At 45.9% G+C, this 14,266-nt stretch overlaps 1 pseudogene; it reads right to left on the minus strand.

The window, feature by feature from the left end:
- Window positions 1–10,307: 10,307 nt before the first annotated feature.
- Window positions 10,308–11,868, minus strand: LOC120702143 (annotated as a pseudogene).
- Between the last annotated feature and the right edge of the window lie 2,398 nt (window positions 11,869–14,266).

A 14,266-nucleotide genomic window follows, 5' to 3' on the forward strand; every position in this document is an offset into this window, starting at 1 on the left:
CGTAAACACAAAAAAACGTCACATCGAATGTTTCGACACATGCATAGAGTACTAAATCTATTTACAAAACTTTGCAACGTGATGCAACGCTCATGGGCTGTAAATCGCGAGACGAATCTAATGAGCCTACTTAATCTATGATTTGCAACGTGATGCTACAGTAACCATCTGTTAATTATAGATTAATCATGGATTAATTAGCATTATTAGATTCGTCTCGCGATTTACAACCCATCTGTGAAAAAATTTGTAAATAGATTTTCATTTAGTACTTCAAATTAACAAGATTCTTTCCAAAAAAATTTGCGTTTCAACTAAATAGGGACTGAATATGAGGCGAGGTGCAGGGAAGTTCGCGCACACCATGCACGCATGTGGGAAAAGTCGTGGTCAACACTACACGAGTCAAATTGTTTGTGCCGAAGCTACTCGCTGGCTTCAGGCTGGCCGGTGAACCTGAGTGATGTGGTGGGTCCGTGAGTGCGTGACAAGCGGTTTTTTTTAATACTCAAGAGCACTGGGGAATCATGTAAGAATTTAATTTGGACACCCGTGCGGACCGCACGCTCACACATGGATGGACTGCCGGGAAGACCGAGAACGCGCCACCGAGCACCTCACACACGCACACACACTCACGCAGGCGCTCAGTCCCCTCAGAGGAAAATCCCTGTGCGACACCCGAAACTCGAGCCAGACAGGTCTTGAGCTTGGGCGGGCGGCGCTCCACCGACCGTGCCTACCACTGAGCCACAGGCTCGTTCGCTGACAAGCGGTTTCTGACTGTAAGGTGAGACACAATCTAAAGAGTGCAAGTAGTCAAGTGGAAACTGTCGGTGTGTTAGCTTCTATATATAGTAATCAAAAACAGATTTTCTTTTTTCTGAGATGAGAATGGGTTAGACCATAGAGCTACCTGGACCACGCGATTTGGATCTGTTATGAAGAAATTAGAATTAGTGATCAATTTTTGTAATAGTTAATTAGATTAGACATTAGACGGTTATCTTTCATGAAAAGGCCATCACGAAAGGACCAATCCACAAAAGGGCCAACTCATGAAGGGGCCATACCGAAGGGGCATGCCCCTTCGGCCTCCTTTGGTAACGGTGATCTCTATCAATCAAGAATCCAACCATTCCATTCAAATTTACTTTTAACACGTTATCATGCACGTTAGCCTCTCCACTGACTCTCGATTACAGGGAGAACTCGCCGAGTTATTTCCAAGAAGAGAGGCCGGAAGTCTTCACTGAGCGCTAGAGGCCTATACTCTATACACCCTGGGGATGGGGTGCTGGGAGCGCTCCGTCATCCCGGGAGCGCCGCGTGTCACAGCTGGAGGAGACGCCCGACGCGGACCGTTCAATCCGTCGCAGGAGGTGATCCAGGCCGCTCTTTAGTTATTTTGCGACTAGGCCCTTCAGTTTGTGTTTAATCAAACCCGCCGTCCAGATTTTTTTTTTTTGCAAAAACACCCGCTGTCCCTACACCCCTCCGACCCCCGCGCACCCTCCCCCGCCCCCTCCCCAAACCCCAACCCTAGCGCCCCCGCCGCCGCACCGCTGCCCTCCGCCCCCGCCGCAGGTCGCCGCCCTCTGCGCCTCAGCCTCCTCCACCGCTCTCCTCCACTGCCTCCGGTCGCCTCCCTTGGCCACCGCCCCATCTGGGTTCCCCACCTCTCGACCCCCCTCCCCCCGTCGCCGACCCTGCGAACCCTGCCGTCCGCTCCGCCCTACCGCCGGCGGGGGATCCGACCCGCGGCGTGCCGGCGGCGAATCTGATCTGCTCCGCCGTCCGTCAAGGTCCCGCCACCCTCCCCCTCCACCCGCTCCATCCCGGTCGCCGTAGGCCTCCGCCCTGGCGGAACTCGGCGTACAGGCGACAGATCCGGACGGTGGTGGATCTGGCCGGCGGCGTCGAGGAGGAGGCGCGCGGGCGGCGGATCCGGCCGCCGCCGGCGGCGGCCGGTTGACCTGGGCTGATTTTTTTCTCGATGGGGTTGAGCTGGAGCAGTTTTTTATTTTTCCCTTTTCAATTTTTTTTCTTTTGTGCTATCTTTCTTTAAATTCAGTGGAACTCACGCAGCGGAGCGCGTGGATTGTCCTAATTGGCCTAACGCTCCCTGGAATTCGCCGAATTGCTGCAAGAACAGAGGCCGATAGGCCACGCTACTTCAGGTCGTCGCCGCCGACGCCGCCATGGTCGCCGCTCCCGTGGTGGTTGCGGACGCCGTTCCCCCACTGGACGCATAGGCTCGCCGGCGACATGCTAGGCCAAGAAGAAGACCGCACTCGCCGGCGACGACAACGGGCGCCATCAACTTCTTCGTCCATGAACTCTGCAGTCGCCATCCTGAACAGAGGCCCGACCTCAACTGCAGGAATAAGAATCGAAGGATAATCGCCCAAAGCATAAGAGCATAAGAAAATGAAAGAAGAATTGAAAACTACAACTATCGGGCAGCCATCATCTCAACCTATTTCTTCAAATTTCTTCTTTCTTTACTGTTATATATCACTAATCGAGTACATGCAGCAGCATCGAGAATCAAGTGTTTGGTTTCCCAGCCTTGATAGAGAAGAGGAGAACAGATGCATTTTTGCCTTATCGACATCCATGAAATGGAAGAAGCAAACCATCATGCAAAGAACCTGTCAACGCCGACGATGCATGGGGCTGGAGGCGGCGCACACCGGAGGTCGCGGCGCAGAAGCCATGAAGCGGCGTGCAACGGCGCTCGGCACTGGCGGGCGACCACGTCGCCGGAAAGGCACACTGGCGGCGGTGCACCGCGGCCGGCGACGGCACGGCCAAGGCGCGGCTGCACGCCCAGACGGGACTGGCGCGGCGCCCAGAGGCAAGGTTGCGGCGGCGGCGGTCGGGGCCAAGGGGCACCACGACCTTTGGGGCAAAGGGGCGGCGGCGGTTCAGGTCGTCACGGACTTTCTTATCTATCTTGTGGAAGATAAATAAGTCATTTATTTTTAAGCCCATTTTGACCTAATTATTCTATGTTAATTTCTGCAAACGTATTCAACATCTTAATATAATTAATTCAACATTTCATTAAATAGATTCAACATTTAATGATTAAAATGTTGAAATTGTAAAAATCAAATGTTGAAACTGGAAGTGCAAAATATTGAAATGTTGAATTTGAAATGTTGAACGGCGACTAGCTTCTTCTCCGGCATGGGATGCGAGCGGCGGTGCGGCGCCGGAGCGCGCGGGAGCAGCAGCACGCGGAGAGCACGAGCGACGGCGAAGCGCGCGGGTGGCAGAGCGCACAAGCCGCGGCACGCAGAGAGCACGGCGACGGCGCACGTAGGCTGCGGCTGCGGGGCGCGTGCGGCAGAGCACGCGGAGCGGCAGCACGAAGGCAGAGGCATGAGTGCGGAGGCGAACGGGGAGGCAGAAGCACGGAGCACATGTAGGCATCGGCGTGGCGGCGACGCAGTTGGTGGGGTGGGGTGGGGCCGGGGTGGCGCACGGGCGCAGGGACGGCGCAGGCAGCCGCTGGGAGAGAGAAGCTCGTGGTGGGGGAGAATGGATCCAATGATTATGATTGTTTGTACGAATCTCAAACACCGTAAGATGTAAAAGAAAAAATATATCGGAAGATAGGAATTCCGGATCATCATGCCCTAACCGCTCCCTCAGGCCCTTACACGGGCCAATTGGTTAGGCCGGCCCAAAATGGGCCACCACCCGCAGGCCAACACGAGCTGCACCAAGTCCTGTCTCTCCTATGCAAAATCGCAATAAGGCTTCTCAAACTTTATTTATTTATATTTTGTATTATTCAGTTCTGCATTTTTTTATATTTAAGGTCCTAAATTGTTATGTTTTAGCCACTAGACTAGATACAAAACTACAATATATTGTATTTATAATTGAAAAATATAAATGCTTGTTTTAGACCTTGTGTTTTAAACGACTTATGATCCAAATTATTTACCTAGTGTAAATAGATAGTTTTTGAGACCTATGAGTCTTTAGAAATTGCATCATAATACATTATATTGCGGAGATTTTTACTGTTTAATATTTTCATATATTTTTCTGTGTCTATGATTTTCTGTTTTAGTCATGGACTCTGATAGAATTTGTACGGTAGAATCTTTACTCCTATACATTGTTTGCTTTTGAGACCAGAAAATTGTATATGTAAACATAAATAGTTTATCAATTTTATTGGTTGGCAATTATTTTAATTGCAACAAAATTGGATCCTCTTAATTAAGTGATGCTTAATTAATGATGGTTGTATTTAGGAATATATTGGCCTAAGTTTAGAAAGGGCAAAATGGCAGCCAAACCATTTTTGCTAGTAAGGCTAACATGAAAAGTGCAATGTTTTTTGCTTTGATCCCTAAAGGATTTGCACAAATTATGCCACTATCCAACTATAGCACTATGTGCTTAGTAAATTTTCTATTTTAGTCTCTGACTTAAATAGTATCGATTTGGTAGAGTACTTTGTTAACCTTGTTAATTTGGTTATTTTTCTACAAATAATGTTTTAACAAAGATTGTTTCTCTTAATTAAGAATTTCTTAATTAATGAGCAATTATGCAAAATTGCTATATTCATATCTTGGATAAATTTGGAATTCTAACACAAGTAATGGTGTCCTAAGCATTAAGCATTGGCTACGATTAATTCATATTGAATTATTCAGCCCAGAGATTGTGCCTATGGCAGCGATTATTCGCCCATTGCTGAGAGATCTACATCACATTTATTTAAACTTGATAATTACCTAAATTGTGTTATCCCAAATAAGCATTTTGGAAATATACGAATGGTACACTTTTATGGTGATTACCATCATTTATTATTAAAAGTTACACACATGTAGTAGAGTCCTAGGCATTGGCTGTGGTATATTCATGTAAATATATCAGCCCAGGGACCGTGCCTCTAGCAACAATTTATTTGCCAACTACTAAGAGATTTACTTTATGTCCCGAACATAGAGATTATCTACTATGTGTGTGCCATATTAATAATAATTGTCTATGAGGTATACACATCTTGTGACTACCTCTAATTGTTGAGAGGTTTGAAGTTTTGTTGACTACCTCCAACTATCGAAAACAAAGTGAAGATATGGATCCCCCTAAATTTTGTATTGGAGATTACAACATTACCATATGATTTTTAATTTACCTTTGTTGTAAATTAATTAAATCAATGGTCTATCACATATTGTGGATATTGACTTCGGAGGAGTTTAATGAACTCGCTCTAGATGGTATCACTATCCCGCATGGACAGTCGACAATAAGCATTGGTTTTATCCCATTGACTAAGGGAAGAAGTTTTATCCCATTGACTAAGGGAAGAATTTCATGAACCTCCATTAGGGGGTTATTTGTTAAACATCATAGATGTTGTAATACTTATTGTCAATGCATAAGTATTGTAGGTATCATATTAATAATTTGATACTTGACAATATTTATGGATTTCTGTATATTAGATGAGAATTTTATTGAATTCTTGTTATATATAGATATAAATCATACGGGAATCATTCCAATGTGGAAATGGTATGTGCTTAGTGGATTTTTTTACCACAAACTGTATAATTGGGGAAGCAAAATGTTCCTGGTTCTTATGACTAGAAGAAGGAATATTTTTGGCCATCGTTGATGCGATGCAATGATAGTTTGATTTGCTCTACCACTATCATTCTTCCTATGGATATGAGTTAACAATTGAGGATATTTAATTATATCCTAATTCGACTCATATCTTACCAAATTATAGAGATATTCAAATGTGTTTTCATTTGGAAACACAAAAAGATAATATTGGATATGACATATAAGTAATGAGATAAGTCTCATTTTGATTGTATTATGCATACAATCATTCCCGTACAAAATGTTGCGTATAATATAATTTTTCACACTGTTGATGCATTCCAAATTTGGAATGATCAACTTGCCCACCCTATCGGATTAGTTGAAAAATTATTAGCAATTCTATTGGTCCTATTTTTTCCAAAAGTGTGGTTACGACAAGTGCCACATATAGATTTTAAGACCATCTTATCTTAAAATAATATTTGAATGTCTTAGATTCACGAGAATATTTTTGGGTCCGATACAAATATTGTATGGACAGTTCAGGCATTTCATAATTATAAAAATATATCTATAAGATGATCTAGAGTGTGTGACGTATCCACACTCAGCCATGCATTTGGTAAATAATGGCTCAAGTTGTGAGCTCATTATCCTGAACACTACTGAATTTATATGCCTCCAAACAATTGTTTCGGCATTAGAATTCAGTTATATATCCAAAAGGATAAATGGAATTTATGAGAAAAACATCAAAATAATAAAGGACCAGTGTTAGAGAATTACTATTTGTCAACTTCGTGTTGGGGTCAGATAGATTTACACACTTCTGACTTATGATTAATTGCATAACCCCTATATGCATTTAGTACGTGGGAATCCTTGAAGATTTTCTATTTGCATAAGATTGGGTTACGTTGTATACGTACCAATCTCACCACCACAGTGTACATTGATGGGTACACACAGAAATTTGGGATCAACATAAGATTTCAAGCTCTGTCAATCATTAGTATCTAGAACCTCTCAAGGAGGACCTATTTATGGCCCGTACGCTGAGTTTATTTTAATAACGAGCATTTCCAGGCATTAGGGGGAGATTTGACGTATCATATATAATGATAGGAAAATATTTGGAATGCTTTAATCATTTCAAGCTCTGGATCACGTATTAAATGACTAACTTTGGAGTTCAAAGAACTATTATTTACAAAATATTGCAAATAGACTGCCAAATGCATTTACTAAGTACTAAGGTATCTTTTAAATTTGTTAATCCTTTACAAGTATGTGCCAAAAAAAGTGGAGATACCAAATAAATCCACTCAACTCCCAATTGTAAATAAGAGGAAGAGAAGTATATATGGCCATAAAGCAAGATTATTCATTGCTAACAATAGATGGTTTTCCTTCTTAGATAGTAAATGCAGGTCAACCTATGGTTGGCAACATATTGTGGGTAAATATTGGTTATTACCCGGTGGATGAATGTCATCCACAAACCTAGCTCAGAGGTGCACCTAAATACTGATGCTAGGATATCGGAAAGCCATGACTCTCATTTCAGGAAGTCACGATGAGTGTTAATGGTATTTTTGAGTCTTGATAGACTGGAGAATTTTATAAAACAAAGGCTACACGTGTTGACACATATTTCTCTGAATAAATTGTATACAACATTCCAAGTCATCCAATTAATAAGACCATGGCAGACTGTTTTGAACACTCTTATTAGAACTTGTTAAATGAAGTAGTACATACAGAGATAATCTTGCTCACCAAGAAAGACATGTCTTAGCCTATGGAGCTAACATCTCAAGGTATTTTTACTGTGGGATACATAAGTGTTTTCATCCTAGAATGGATTGAGAACAATATTGTGGTGAGATACAAAGCAAGACTAGTAGCATAAGGGGTTTACGCAAAGCCCAGGCACTTAGTTATAGTGCAAATTATTCTCCTAAATAATTGTTAAGAATTTCCGATATTATCTTTTGATTGGCAGTACAAAAGCATCTATCTTTGCAGTTGATAGTTGATAGATATAGTGATTGCATATATTTATATGATCACTTGATTTGGTATATTTGTGAAGCTTTCGGGAAGGAGTTCACATACCCAAACCTCATACATAAAATCGCAACATATATTGTGTATTGCTTAAGTCAAGATATGGCTTAGAGCAGTTAAGTCGAATTTTGTACAATCGACTTTGTGTGTATTCCTTAAAGTTAAGGGATACAAGGTTGATTACACGTGGGTGTTCATTTTTGATGTCCTTGACTGGACTTCATAGTCTTATATGGTGGTCAATATATTTGACACCATTAGTAATAAACACACATTGATAGCGCGTGATAATCAAAAGACGGAGTTTAAAATGGAAGATACAGACTAAACCAATATTTTGTTTTGTGTTTATGATCTAAGCATCTTCTCTCAAGGTTTTGTATAAAGCTTCTATATCCAGATCATATTGATCGATTCAATATGAAGGTATCCTATGGTTGTTCTATCTCTAGAAGAGAGAAACGTTATTGTATGCCATAGTGATTGAGATGAGATAATAGGACATATGGTTCATTATCTCTGTGCTATTGACGCGCTAATATATCTTGCAAAAGTTCTCGGCCGGATATTATTTTGCAAATATTTGCTATCTAGTAGCAGCGCTAGTCCAACCAAATATTGGTAGATTGGAATTAAGAGTATCTTTTGATATCTCAAATAGCACATGTGATCTTGGTATAATCCATGATCCGATCATGTGGATATAATGATTCTGGTTATCTCTAAGATCCCAAAATCCAGATCATTGGGTGGCTTAATGTACATATGGAAAGACCATTCAGTGATAGTCTTTAACTAGATATTTAATGGTCAATTCCAATAATCATTAGATATTGTATTGCACAAGGCTTTACATGAATGTGTATAACTTGACAGAATGATAGATCACATATTGAAGTTATGTGGTGTTGATTCTATTGAATCAATAGTCATTACTTATAAAGGTAATGCAACTTGTGTTGTATATGAAGACAAGTAACACTTAGTGTAATATTTCTACACTAAGATGGTTCTGCTGTATAAGTAATATGGACATACGAACAATTGCAAAATAAGTGATGTGATAATCTCGTTGAGATATTCATAGAGTCTACCATACTCAACATTTCTTATGTGTTGAGTACATTGGTGAGAATTTAATTTGATATTTGCAAGTATCCAGGGGAGAGTCTCTCTGAATAGTAACTTGTTGCAAACATCATATTGCACTCTTTTTTTTCTATGAGTTTTTCCTTTGGAGATTCTCATATAAAGTTTTTAATGAGGCAATATCAACACAAGGTCTTGTCATATCATCCATTTTTCCCATAGAGTTTTTGGTGGATGATACTCGGACATAACATGCATTGTACTCTTTTCTTTATGTGAGTTTTACTTTTGAGATTTCTCATATAAAGTTTTTGATGAGGCAATGCCAGCACAAAGGTATATGCTATATCATCTATTTTCTCCACAGGGGTTTTTGGAAGATGATATTTGAAGCATATTGACCATAGGGTCAAGATGTTATTAGACTAAGACTTTGGGTTTATCTCAAGGGTCTACTAACATTGGTAATTGTATATTATGGAGTTTCTCCTTATTTTTCCCACTGGGTTTTAAGAAATTTTGCCTAGTATACCGAAATTACTTTGATTTTTCCCACACGGTTTTCCAAAGATTCTCCTCACATTTTTCCTGAAAGGTTTTTGAGGGAGTTATATATATATATATATATATATATATATATATATATATATATATATATATATATATATATATATATATATATATATATATATATCTCACATCTCCTGAATTTTCACATTGGGCTTTCAAGGAGTTATTCAATTGATTACAAGAGCACAAGAAGAAGAAAATTGATCAAGGGGGAGTGTTATGAAGAAATTAGAATTAGTGATCAATTTCTGTAATAGTTAATTAGATTAAACATTAGGCGGTTACCTTTCATGAAAGGGCCATCACGAAAGGGCCAATCCACGAAAGGACGAACTCATGAAGGGGCCATACCGAAGGGGTATGTCCGTTCGGCCTTCTTTAGTCTTGTATATAAACGGTGATCTCTATCAATCAAGAATCCAACCATTCCATTCACTTTTACTTTTAATAGGATCAGCTGAATAGTGGATATTTTGTTAATATTATTCTGGTAGACTATCAAAAAATTATTAATATTTGTGTCTCCAAATAGATTTAATATGCACATTCTGAGACTACTCGGACAGCCTCGTCGGCGTAGAGTCCAGTCAACATGAGTACCTAAAATCTTACATGACTCCCCAGTACCCCTGAGTGTACATGATTACTTTAATTGTACTCAGTTTGTAATATAAATATTAATACTATTTTATATAAATTCGGTCAAACTTGAAATTATTTGATCATTTTTTTTGGGACGGAGGAAGTATGTGTTTGTAATATTGTCCTTAATAAAATGTCCTAGGGTGTGTTTTGTGAAAAATGAATTATAACAGTGCTCATGCGAGGTTTGAAGCACAAACAAGCGGTATAGTGCAGTTGTGTAGTACAATTATACAAACAGTTTCAAAAGGGATTTAATTTGAAGCGTCGACAGACAGATACAATGCAATGCAGTAAACTGCGAAGCAATTTCAGCTTACATCCAGATCAGTGACAAACTAGCTTCTCGGCACAAGTGGCGGGATGCTCTGCTCGTTCCTGAAGTAGTCGTCAGGGTCGATCTTGCCCTTGGCCAGAGCGAGCCTCTTGTAGTTGCCCTTGAAGTACTTCTCGCCCCAGACCTTGCCGGCCTCGTAGCTGCTGACGTTGCCCACGACGACGTTCCTCCCCAGGTCGAGGTCCCTGTAGTTGAAGTAGGCCTCCCTCGGGTTCTTGCTCACGTACGGCGCCATGAACGCGTACAGGTCTCTGATCCACCTCACGTACGGCTCCCCCGTCGCTGCCGGCGGCCCAGAAGTTCATGTACTGGATGTTGTACAGCACGCCGCCGCGGTGCGGGAACGGCGTCGCCGCCTCCGGCACGGCGCTGATCGCGCCGCCGTAGGGGCCCAGGATCATGAGCCCCGGGTTAGGCCTGGCTAGCCAGTTGAAGATCTCCGCCCACACGCCCCTGCCGATGGGCTGCCGGACGTAGTCGGACGTCGCCTTGTTGGAGGTGTCCATGGGGGTGGTCCTGTTCAGCAGGTCCGTCGCGGGGACGGGCTGGAGTAGACGTAGAGCACGGACTCGGCCCAGCTCATCTCCCGGCAGTACGAGCGGTTCATCCTGAGCTCCGGGAAGCGGCCGCGCATCACCGCGAGGAGCGCGTCGCACGTGCCGAGGTACTGGGACTGGAAGGTGGCCACCCCGTTCTGTACGATCACCCTGATGAACAGGTCGTCCAGGAGGGCCGGGCCGACCTCCTGCCACGTGGTCAGGACGTCGACGGCGCCGTCGTCGACGGACACGGGGACGATGAATGCCGTGACCTTGGGTGGGACGGGAACGAGCCTCACCCGCCACGACAGCACGATGCCGAAGCTCTCGCCCCCGCCGGCCGCCGCCGCGGATGGCCCAGAAGACGTCGCGCCCCATGGCCTTCTTGTCCAGGAGACTGCCGTGGGCGTCGACCAGCACGGCGTCGATGACGTGGCCGACGGCGATGCCGTACTTGCGCTGCAGCAGGCCGAACCCGCCGCCGGTGAAGTGGCCGCCCACGCCGATGGTCGGGCACAGGCCCGCCGGGAAGGCCAGCCGCTCGCCGCTCGCCTTCGCGACGGCGTGGTACAGCTCGCCGACCGTGGCGCCGGAGTCCACCCACGCGGTGGCCTTGGCCCGGTTCACGCGCACGGAGCGGAGGTTGGCGAGGTCGACCACGGCGAACGCCTCGGGTTGGACGGACCGGTACGAGAGGCCCTCGTAGTCGTGCCCTCCGTTGCGTACCCGGATGCGGATGCCGTGGCGGCGACCGCAGAGCACGGCGGCCTGGGCGTGGGAGGCGTTGGTGGGCGTGACGATGCAGAGCGGGCGCACCGTGCCGGGGGTGGAGAGCCGGGGGTTCCTGATGGACGATGCCAGGACGGAGGCGAAGGAAGGCGACCTCTGCGTGAAGATGAGCTCGCTTGGAATGCTGGCCGAGAGGCAGCGGGGGAAGTCGCCGGAGGAAGCCGAGGAGGCGGGGGCGTAGAAACACACGAGGCAAACGGCGAGCACCAGTGCTCGGAGTCGAAGCACGGCCATTGTTGCTGCTCTGAGACTGACTCCAACAAGTAGATGCAAAATAGGAGAGGCATTCCTCCATTTGCCTCGTACACAGTAGATGCATCACCCAAACAAAAATCCTCGTCTCCAACAGGCGGAGGCAAAAGCAGATGCATCACTCGTCGGCCATTCCTCTCGCGCGCCGCTTGTGAGGGGAGACACAGCCGGAGGAGGACGCCGTCGGACCGCCTCACCACGACCTCGAGGTCCTCGACGCCGAGATTCGCAGGAGACGGGGTGAGGAGGTCGAGGAGGCCGCGTCGGGGAGGACGTCGCGCCGGGGAAGCTGCCGCCGCCGAGGAGGCTGCGCCCGCCTGCCAGGCCGCCGCGCAGGGGAAAGGGAAGTTGCAGGGGCCGCCGGCCGCGGCCTGCTAATGCGAACCGGCGGTGAGGAGGCCTTCAGATCTCCGCGGCGAGGAGGGGGCCAAGCCCGCCTGCCAGGCCACTGCGCAAGGGAAAGGGAGGGAGCAGGGGCGTCGTGGCGGCGGCAGCGTCATGGCGTCCTCCTCCGCCGATTCGAGCTCGGCTCGGCGAGTCCTAGGTGAGGAGCGGCCGGCGGGGCCAGGTGGAGCGGACGAGGCGAGCGGACGCCGCCGCCGCCGCCCTCCGTCCCTCCAGATCTCCGCGGCGAGGAGGGAGCCGATGGTGAGGAGGGGGCTGTGTCGCCGGAGGTGAGCAGGGGGCGCGCTCGCCGGAGGTGAAGCAGGGGGCCGCCAGTCCTCCTCCTGGCCGCTGCCGCCAACACCTGCCCGCTGCTGCTTCTGCGCATTGCTTCTGCCCGAGCTCGCCCACTGTCGTGCCTGCGCCCGCTTCCTCCTCGTCAAATGCATAGCAGGAGAGAGGCGATTCATTTTTACCTCTCTTCTCTCCTCACAATGCAAAATGCCTGCTCCTTTGCCTGTTCTGTTGGAGCTCCATTCGGCGATGCACAGTGCCGCGGCGGAGGCATATATACATTTGCATATCGTTGTTGGAGTCAGTCTGAGCTAGCACGATGTGCTTGGTGATGCTGTGGGATGGGATCTGTAGTGAGCCCTCTGCGTCCATTTAAAGCCAACGTGTACGCATCAGTTTCCAGCTAGGATTTGTAGTACAATATTGTTGCCTATGTAGGAATACGGAGCGCATGTTGCAGAAGAATCTGAGCACGTATGGAAATGGAGAAGTCGCGCGCGGCAGGAAGGTCAGCCATTTGAGCTGGGTCGGAGGGTTTCAGAAAATGGTGCACCGCCTGACAGGTCAATGAAACGCGGCGTGCTATATATATTGATTAAGGACTTGAGTCTAATGTAACATTCTTTACAGGGGGCTGCCTAGTTTATGGTCGATTCTCGGACAATCGCTGATAGGGGCTTCGTACCGTTTTTTTTCCATGTCACGGTAGTTCTTTTGTCGTTTTCTGATAAAAAATTTTCAGAGAATTTTTCCAAACTTTTTTTTTGAGAGAAATGGAATTAAATTTTGACAAGAAAATTTTGAAAGAGAGTTTTAAGAAGAAAATTTGAAGAAAAAACTTTGCATCGAAAACAAAAAAAATTGCAATAAAAAATAAAAAATAACGTACTAGAGAAATTTTTCAAAAAGAAAAAAAATTAGAGAAATATAATAAAATTTTGAGAAGAAAATTTTGAAAGAGAAAGTTTTGTTAAGAAAATTTGAAGAAAAAGTTTTTGCATCTAAAAGAAAAAAGAAGAGTTCGGGTGGAAAAAAAATTGTAAAAAAATGCAACAAAAACTGAAAAAAAGTCAAACCTGGGAGTTGTGCCTCCCGGCAGGCCCCGCCGTGCCGCGCCTCCCCGCCATCACTGCGACACCCCGCAGCCGCCGCGCACCTCGCCGCCACCATGTCGGCGGCGCACCTCCCTGTCGTGCCATGCCTCCCCGCCACGCCACCCACCACTGCTGTGACATCCCGTCCTAGAGCTTAATAGGATTGATAGAATACTCATACCAACAAGTTGCAACTTCTTTTCCGGAAGCTGGTCTCCAAAGAACTCCGAGGTTAAGCGTCCTTGGCCCGGAACAATTTGGGGATGGGTGACCGACCGGTAAGTTATTCCCGGGTGTGCAGAAGTGGGGACAAAGTGTGCAGAAAAGACATGTGTTGGTCTGTGAGGATAGTCTGTGTCCTAGAAAGCTGCCAGATGTAAGTGGGCCTGGCCTCGGGGAGGCGGGATGTTACATACCATACTCACCCCCTTTAGAGACCGACGTCCCCGTCGATCAATCCTAAGCCAGAAACGTCCTCTCTTGGCCACGTCCTGTACCTCCAGTGCCAACGTCCCATGTGCCACGTCCATGCGTCCAGTGCCAACGGTCCTTGTGCCACGTCCGTGCGTCCAGTGCTAACAGCACATCCCAGATGCCTGCGCACTGAC

This window comes from Panicum virgatum, chromosome 4K (genome assembly GCF_016808335.1).
Source record: "Panicum virgatum strain AP13 chromosome 4K, P.virgatum_v5, whole genome shotgun sequence".
Classification (NCBI taxonomy): Eukaryota; Viridiplantae; Streptophyta; class Magnoliopsida; order Poales; family Poaceae; genus Panicum; species Panicum virgatum.